The sequence below is a fragment of the Ranitomeya imitator genome, chromosome 2, assembly GCF_032444005.1.
Source record: "Ranitomeya imitator isolate aRanImi1 chromosome 2, aRanImi1.pri, whole genome shotgun sequence".
Classification (NCBI taxonomy): Eukaryota; Metazoa; Chordata; class Amphibia; order Anura; family Dendrobatidae; genus Ranitomeya; species Ranitomeya imitator.
Genome location: NC_091283.1, coordinates 54,143,736 through 54,153,531, shown reverse-complemented (window position 1 = coordinate 54,153,531; position 9,796 = coordinate 54,143,736). Strand labels below are relative to the sequence as shown.

Genomic DNA, 9,796 nt, shown 5'->3' with positions numbered 1-9,796 from the left:
ATTTTTCACGCCATCACTACATTGGTGTCATCTCACACCATTATCAAGAATGGTAGGGATCCCAGAGATTGGACTCCCACTGATTTTAAAATGACGGCATATTCTAGAAATGGCTGTCATCCCCGGCACCTCTTCTATTAGGTCCGACCACGTCATACCGCAGCGACAATATGGGGTCTACTGTTCTGAAGATGCCCTCGGGATGTCGTAGGTTTCAGGATGTTCTCAGGGCTCTGGTCCGGCAGCTACGGGCTACCAGTGTGGCTGCTGGACCAGGTACTGGCAAATCTGTTTTTTTTTTCTTTTCTTTTTTATGGGTAGGATGTTGCAAAATGGAGTTTGTGTTTTGTCTGGTTCTTTAGAAATACAACATAAGCCGGAGCCATAAATATATCGTTGGCCAAAGTTCTAAAATTTCCCATTTTCTGTCATTACTTTGGTATTTTCATATTACATTGCCCAAGGGCCGGTATTTAATTAAATGTATTATTAGCTGTGGGCATGGCCTCTATCTTGGCTGCTTTCCTATTGCCTCTGCTCCGTACAGTATTAGGGGTGGGGAGGATATATCAGACTTTGTCGTCAGTATTAGGGTTGGGGAGGGTATATCAGACTTTTGTAGTCTGATCGCTGACACTTACCACCAATGCCAGGGCAATGACTTTACGACTGACGGCTCCATCAGCTGCGGCCACGTATGTATCTCTCTTACTGCGCCATATAGCGGCTTTATTGGCTAATGGAACGCGCGTCGTGGTTTCTAATCCTGCGACTAATTACTGGTAATCTCCATGTCCTGCAGATTGGTTGTGATTTGTGGGGTTAATGGCGCCCTTGAACTACAAATTGACTTCCGTTCATAATTTATTAATTCGAGGTCTTCTTAAGAGTTAATTGGTACTGAATACGGGAGGGGGGCATTCTTGAGTTATTTGTACATAGGGATTAATGAGATTACGTGTGTGAGGATTTGTATTTCAGTTCCAAGAAGCACTTTAATAAAGTGTTGTTTTTTTTTAATATAATATGACTAACTATGAATGCCAAGCAACATTTTTTCTTTTTTTTTTTATTGACCCGTCCTAAATTTGGGATAAACTTTATTACAATGGAGTTAATTCTTGCTTTAATTCTGCATAATCCACTTTGGTATTTCTGCAGAAGGAATGAATAGTTGAGCTGTAAATATTCAGGTAATTCATATACGGAGCAATGCGGTTATGTTTAGTGATTGATATAAATCATAGTTCCTCCATACACATATACATGACCACCTCTTATATTTAAAGAGTTTTTTCTTAATATTTAAACCCATGGCCTCCTTCAATTGCTACTGATCCACTGATTCTGGAACAGTTTTTCTTTTTTTTCTGCGCCCCTCCGTTCCAAAGTTATCACCCCCTGGTAATAAAGAAGCAAAATTTCCCGTCAACTAAATAGGCGTGTACCGCAGAACTTCCCTGGGGGGCGTGTCCTTTTCTTCTCTGAGACTGGCCAATCAAATCATGGCCACGCCCACAGAGATGTTCTGTAGTACACACCCAGTTGGTTGCAGCCAAAAATTTACACCATTATTACAGGGGGGCATAACTTCAGAACAAAGGGACACAGGAGAAAAAGAAAAACTGTTCCAGAATCAGTGGAGCAGGGGAAATTGGTGGAGGAACTCTGTTAAAACTCTTTAAATCCCCTTTAAGAAGGGAACCCATAATACAAAATCAAGATTAAGCCTCCTCTGTCTCACTATAACTCCCCCTGGAACAGTTGGGTTCAGTACTTTAAGAGGGTATTCTATTTTGTTTTGTAGCAGAGGTGTATACTATATTTTTTTCCGCTAAATGCATGTATTTGGGGCTAAAAATCAATTTTACAATTGGATTGCCCTTTTATGCTTTTGAGGCTCTTTGTTTTCCTGCACATTCAACTTTGATGTGGTCTGTGGTCATAAATCAGCTTAGAGGAGCTCAGAAAAAGACAGATAAGAGAGATAGAAACTTCCCGGCAGACTATTAGAATGGTCTGCCTGATGGATTACTTTTTAAAAGTAAATGATCAGTGCGGGAGACAAAAAAATATTGATTTCTCTCATAAGACATATTACAAAATTTCTTATGTTCTCTCGTACTAGTCACTTATATATAAAAGGATAGTTATTGTCAGGACATATGGAGAAACGTGAGCAGACTCTCCTTGTGCTGTACACTGGCCGCAGTGCCACTAGGGGGCGCCTGAAGTCTTTGCTACCATCAGCTTCATGTTCGAAGATAACTGATGGATGATACAAGATATATTTTTCTATATGGCTTTGTCTAAAATAATATGAAAGGAGCACGTCATTAGGCGTCATTATAACCGATAATTACAGAATAATTAGCATTATTCATCTCTAGAAACCGAATGACTGTTTCTGGCTGGTAGAAATCTGTTCCATTGTCATTATCAGTGTGATCATAGTGGTCTCATGCCATGAATGGAAACCCACATACACACATATATATATATAATGTGTGTGGGTTTCCAGATCTACTATATAATTGTCTAAGGGTCACTTCCATGTTTCTGTCTGTCTGTCCTTCTGTCTGTCACGGATATTCATTGGTCGCGGCCTCTGTCTGTCATGGAATCCAAGTCGCTGATTGGTCGCGGCAAAACAGCCATGACCAATCAGCGACGGGCACAGTCCGGAAGCTGGGCAATATACTACGTGGCTTTGTGCTGTATACTACGACGCTGTGCAATATACCGTACTACGTGGCTGGGCAATATACTACGTGGACATGCATATTCTAGAATACCCGATGCGTTAGAATCGGGCCACCATCTAGTATATATATAAATATATATACACACTCAAATCACACATCGGCATTTGATGCATGAAAGAATCTAATAGAAATTCTTTACTGATGTAAATTATGTAATTGGGGTCACATGTGACACAGAACTTTCCTTTATTCCCTGTATGCGATCACTCGCTCGTGTCACATGCATCTTGAAAACCTCTCCAGAATCCGACTTTTTCTCACTTTTCGAGGTTGCAAAATTTCTCACTGTTGCCCTTATTCATTCTCGTCTGGACTACTGCAACTCTCTTCTGATATGTCTCCCTCTAACTAAACCCTCTCCTCTCTAATCTGTCATGAATTCAGCAGCCAGGCTCGTTCTTCTGTCCAGCTGCTGCACCGATGCCTCCACCTTGGGCCAGTCATTACACTGGTTACCCATTCGCTCCAGAATATAATACAAACTCATCTCTCTTACCCACAAAGCTTTCCATGTTTCAGCACCACGCTACATCTCCTCCTTCATCTCTGTTTATTGCCCTACAAGTTCCCTCTGTTCTGCAACTGACCTAAGACTAACATCCTCCCATCTCCAAGACTTTTCTCGAGCTGCGGCAGTTGTCTGGAATGCACTACCTTGGACTATCTGACTAATGCATAGCTCCCACATTTCTCAATTGAATAATCTTCCAACTCTTCCTTGTTCCCCTTTCCTAAATTTTGCTCAGAATCTGCTCCTTCCTACCCCACTTCCTCCATGCACCCAATTTCATTTGGTAACTCTAACTAGATGGACACTGGCTGATGGACCAATTGTCACGATTCCCCTGACCGCTGTCACCAATGGGTCAGGATTCCCACCGTGACCGTCACCCCTACGTCACGGATTGAGGTGACTTTAGGCCAACAGACGGCTATCACATGTGCAGGGGGGCTTATCTTAGTTATCCCTCCACTCCACGATGTGATGAAAAACCACACACAAGGCTATTGACCTCTTAGCTTACAGCAGGGGCTTATTCTAGGTATCCCACTGCTTTCAATATACCACAAACGGCAGGGATTTATGTATATCCCGCTTACAGTTTCACTTAACACTTGCAGCTCTCTGGCGCCCCCTTACTCTCAGGTCAGATTAGGTACTGCACCCTGGGTAATTAGTCGCCAGAAAGGCTGCCTGCTATGTACTGGCTATTGGGCACGCTGCAACGATGCGATAACTACTCCCACTCAGGCAGGAACAATAATTATCAATGCCGCAGTCGCTATAACGCCACCCAACTACCCGGTACAAAACGTGCGGCACGGTGGCACAGTGGTTAGCACTGCAGCCTTGCAGCTGCCTGGGGTCCTGGGTTCTAATCCCACCCAGGACAACATCTGCAAAGAGTTTGTATGTTCTCTCCGTGTTTGCGTGGGTTTCCTCCGGGCACTCCGGTTTCCTCCCACATTCCAAAGACATACTGATAGGGAATTTAGATTGTGAGCCCCATCGCGGACAGTGATGATAATGTGCGCAAACTGTAAAGCGCTGCGGAATATGTTAGCGCTATATAAAAATAAAGATTATTATTATTATTATGACTATATCATGCAGCTTTATATGAAAACCCTCAATATAATAATGTTGGCCGTACCGTACATAACCGCACGTTCTACCTATTGTGCCCCCCTATTTCCTTACAGACTGTAATATTGTGAGCAGGACCCCCACTCCTCCTGTAACTGTAGAACTCTGTGTTACTGTGTAACGTGTTTATTATCTGTAGATGTTGCGGAATGTGCTGCGGAATATGTTGGCGCTATAGAAATTAAATTAGTTAAATTAAATTAATATTATTCACTATATTTTTATATAGAGAAATAGGAATAGAGAAAAAAGTAAGAAAATGAGCAGCACAAGCAAAACTAATAAATTAAATTAAACTGAAGGGGTTCTCCTAAAGCATGCTGCATAGCAATGGAGAAAATAGAAGAGAAATTGTATAAAATTTGAACTTTATTAATGTAAACAACAACAAATCTTGGGCAGCAAGACAGACTGATAAAAACATTTAAAAAAACCAAAGACAGGTTCCATAGCTGTTTTTATGAGTCTGTCTTATTGCACAACATGTGTTGTTGTTTACACTAATAAAGTTCAAATTTGATATATTTTCCTGGGAGTTCCCATTTTTTTTAGCATCTTTTTCTCTTCTATAAATGAGCAGCACAAGCATAAGTGCAGGAATATTCGGCGGCCCAAATGTTGCACCCCACACACCTATGGTACCTAAAGAAGCAAAGAAAGTCGGCAGCACCCAGCCAATTCCATGCAAAAAAACCTGGTGTATTTATTGGCCTATGTGCCACCTGTCCTGTTTACTTGGGACAATAAATACACATTTTTTTTTTTGCATGAATGAGGTACTGGCCACATATATATACATATTTATTTATTTACAAAAAATATATAGTATATATATAATTTATTATTATTATTATTTTTTTTTTTTTTTCAGCAATTCCTTGGAAGGGTCTTGGTGCTCATGTCAGCCAGCCCCCTCACCTGTGACCTGACGCCCCTGGACCGTGCGTTGTGGCAGGTGATGCTATGTGTCATGTCGGTGTCACTGTGAATCCCCGGCTGTGCTTTCAGGTACAGTTGGAGGTGCTGTGCCCACATAACATGAAGATGGCAATACAGGACCCACATACACTTTTTTAAACCCCCTCCTTCCTTTCTTATGATTTCCTTTGAGTGGGCGGCGAGCGGCACGTGCAGACAGAAAAAACATAATTCCGCGCTGTTTCCATAGGAGACTCCTTATTGCAAGCGATATACAGTATTTGTCCCTTACATGGGAGACTCCTTATTACAGGGGGTGTATTGCCCCTTGTTCCGATAAGCTTATTATAAACCCCCCTCCTCCTAGTTATCACTGCTCGACCCCCCATGACGATTGCACTTCCTCTACTTTTACCTATTTACTGCATTTAGAGGAACATTTAGTGCTGATGATTGCTCAACAGGATTAATGCCAAGCGTTAGAACAAGCGCTGCATGCTGACTCCTGAGTCATCCGAGCCAAAAACAGCGCAGGCTTGTGACTGACCCTTATCCCAGAGCACTGGTGGGTCTCACATCTGGGTCAGGGGCTTACTGCAGTTCTCTGGGTCTGAGTGCCCCTATCAGATCACAGTGTGGTCACCCAGCTTTTCCTGACTCCTGAAATCAGCCTATTCCTTCTGTGAGGTGTCACCGTATACTTCCACTGCATTACTATGCTGGGACGCTTTTCAGGAGCCTGAAAAAGCTGAGTGACGTTCCTTAGAAACAGATATGATAAAAAAAAAAAATGGCTGAATAGATGTTTAAAAACTTAATAGAAACCAAACCAGTACATTAAAGTGGATTTATCACGATAAAATCTGCATAGACATCTATATGGACCTCTGAGGAAGGTGTACCCGCACCGAAACGTGCGTTGGGGACATAGGATCGGTTTCACCTGCCTTCTAACACATGGGTAACTACTAGCTGCTATTTTTTACTTCTTTGTCTCTGCGGTTTAGGGCCCCTTTCCACTTGCTAGGAAAACGGACGAGTGCAATCCGATTAAAAATCGGATTGCACTCGGACCAATGTTAATCAATATGTGACACTCCATTTGCGATTTTTTTCCCAGCCGAAATCGGACTGAGAAAAATCTGTGTCGGCTGAGAAAAAAATCGCAGCATGCTGCGTATTGCTGAGATCCTCGGACGAGACTCGCCAATGCAAGTCAATGGGTGCGAGAAAAAAAACGCACAGCACTCGCACCATGCGAGTGCTGTCCGATTTTTACGCACCCTTGTCCTTAGAAAAGCTGGCAATTCAGCGCAGAGTACAGTAAAATCACACTGACAGGTTAGATGAGAGTAGATATATACACATAGAATAGGTATATATACATATATATATGTCAGGGAGACACCTATATATATATATTTATATTTAATGCAGCGCGAGATAGCTTTAAAGCTGGTAATTCAATTACCGGCTTTTGCTTTCTCCTTCACAAACCCGACATGATATGAGACCTGGTTTACATACAGTAAACCATCTCATATCACCATTTTTTTGCATATTCCACACTACTAATGTTAGTAGTGTGTATATGCAAAATTTGGGCGTTCTAGCTATATTTAAGGGTTAAATGGCGGAAAAAATTGGCGTGGGCTCCCGCACAATTTTCTCCGCCAGAGTAGTAAAGCCAGTGACTGAGGGCAGATATTAATAGCCTGGAGAGGGTCCATGGTTATTGGCCCCCCCCTGGCTAAAAACACCTGCCCCCAGCCACCCCAGAAAAGGCACATCTGGAAGATGCGCCTATTCTGGCACTTGGCCACTCTCTTCCCATTCCCGTGTAGCGGTGGGATATGGGGTAATGAAGGGTTAATGCCACCTTGCAATTGTAAGGTGACATTAAGCCTAATTAATAATGGAGAGGCGTCAATTATGACACCTATCCATTATTAATCCAATTGAAAGAAAGGGTTAAAAAAATACAAACACATTATTAAAAATTATTTTAATGAAATAAAAACAAAGGTTGTTGTAATTTTTTATTTAACGCCCAATCCACTCAGTGAAGACCCTCGTTCTGTGACAAAAAAAAAATAATAAACCAACAATATACTTACCTTCCACAGATCTGTAAAGTCCAACGATGTAAATCCTTCTGAAGGGGTTAAAACATTTTGCAGCCAGGAGCTTTGCTAATGCAATGCTGCTCCTCGCTGCAAAATCCCGGGGAATGAGTCTAAATATAGATCAATGAGCTATATTTAGCTTCATTTGCGGTGAGGCGCCCTCTGCTGGCTGTTCATAGATCGTGGGAACTTTCCTAGAAAGCCTGCCCTCAGTCACTGGCTTTACTACTCTGGCGGAGAAAATTGTGCGGGAGCCCACGCCAATTTTTTCCGCCATTTAACCCTTAAATATAATAGCTAGAACGCCCAAATTTTGCATATACACACTACTAACATTAGTAGTGTGGAATATGCAAAAAAAATGGTGATATGAGATGGTTTACTGTATGTAAACCAGGTCTCGTATCATGTCGGGTTTGTGAAGGAGAAAGCAAAAGCCGGCAATTGAATTACCAGCTTTAAAGCTATCTAGCGCTGCATTAAATATAAATATATATATATAGGTGTCTCCCTGACATATATATATATATATATATATATATATGTATATATACCTATTCTATGTGTATATATCTACTCTAATCTAACCTGTCACTGTGATTTTACTGTACTCTGCGCTGAATTACCGGCTTTTCAAAGGAGACCCGTGCGTAAAAATCGGACAGCAATACGGATGTCATACGGATGTTGCGATAAAAAAAATCGCATGACACTCGCATGACACTCGCATGGCACTCGCATGACACTCGCATGGCACTCGCATGGCACTCGCATGACACTCGCATGGCACTCGCATGACACTCGCATGGCACTCGCATGACACTCGCATGACACTCGCATGACACTCGCATGGCACTCGCATGACACTCGCATGGCACTCGCATGGCACTCGCATGACACTCGCATGGCACTCGCATGGCACTCGCATGACACTCGCATGGCACTCGCATGGCACTCGCATGACACTCGCATGGCACTCGCATGACACTCGCATGACACTCGCATGGCACTCGCATGACACTCGCATGACACTCGCATGACACTCGCATGACACTCGCATGGCACTCGCATGGCACTCGCATGGCACTCGCATGACACTCGCATGACACTCGCATGGCACTCGCATGACACTCGCATGACACTCGCATGACACTCGCATGACACTCGCATGGCACTCGCATGACACTCGCATGGCACTCGCATGACACTCGCATGGCACTCGCATGACACTCGCATGGCACTCGCATGGCACTCGCATGACACTCGCATGGCACTCGCATGACACTCGCATGACACTCGCATGGCACTCGCATGGCACTCGCATGACACTCGCATGGCACTCGCATGACACTCGCATGACACTCGCATGGCACTCGCAGACGTTACATCAGTTTTTTCGGTCTGTAAATCGGACCGTTTTTTTCTCACACAAGTGGAAAGGGGCCCTTAGCTGGAGGACATACACTGTTGGTCTAGACCGACTCTTTATGCTCTGGGAGTTGTTTGTGGGTGGATAAGATATGGACTAATGGAGGACACATTATTTATGCTGCCTTAAGGACTAGTTTAACTCCTTCCACATATACACCCCTGCTTCACTGCTTTACTCTTTGCCCATATTCATGGACATACGTTTCTGTCTGGTCTATGGATGCACTTTGATATATTCCTTGTGCATATAACCTTCAGTACCGTAGTCATGGACATTTTTTGACAGAGCATGTTACATCCTATGCAGTTATCTAGGTTTGGTGTACCGTTCATTATTTTAATTGGAATCTCGCTTGACACCTGTTGTTAATATTGCCATATTCTGTGTTGATTGCTCATTTGAACTATAGATACTTTTTAAACAGTTCTGTTTTTTTTTTCTTGTTTATCTCACTATTAATAAAGCTTTTTCACATTTGTTACTATTGGCATATTTCTTTGACTCACTGTCCTCCTGTTTATATTAGTTATGTTTTGAGTCGTCTCTTGCCTGTTGTCAAATATGCTATTTAGCATATACATACCACTGTATGCATGGTATTATTATTAGACTATAATGACTTCGGGACTATTTTCTATATATCTATATGGACCTCTAAGATCTGATGAGACTGGTGTATTTACTTTGAACATTGTCAGGATGGCTGCTATATCCTTACTGAAGGTTTAACTCAATCTCTGCCCTCCTAACCTGATTGATAGCTCCTCAGTGTCCCTCCTCGCTGCTGAGATCTCTCACTGCTCATTACAAGCTGCAGCTGCCAGACAGGCTGGAGACTGGATACAATTAGGTCTCTCACTCTGTAGCTTGGTGCATAAAATAAGTCTACTAAGTCTGAGTGTCTGTG

General features: G+C 42.6%; 1 protein-coding gene across 1 annotated transcript in view; it reads left to right on the top strand.

The window, feature by feature from the left end:
• Window positions 1–596: 596 nt before the first annotated feature.
• Window positions 597–9,796, top strand: part of ITPKC (inositol-trisphosphate 3-kinase C) — a 72,419-nt gene continuing 63,219 nt past the window's right edge. Inside the window, exon 1 of the mRNA XM_069746746.1 lies at window positions 597–695. The gene's annotated coding sequence lies outside the window, so the exon portion shown is untranslated. The remainder of the gene's footprint in view (window positions 696–9,796) is intronic.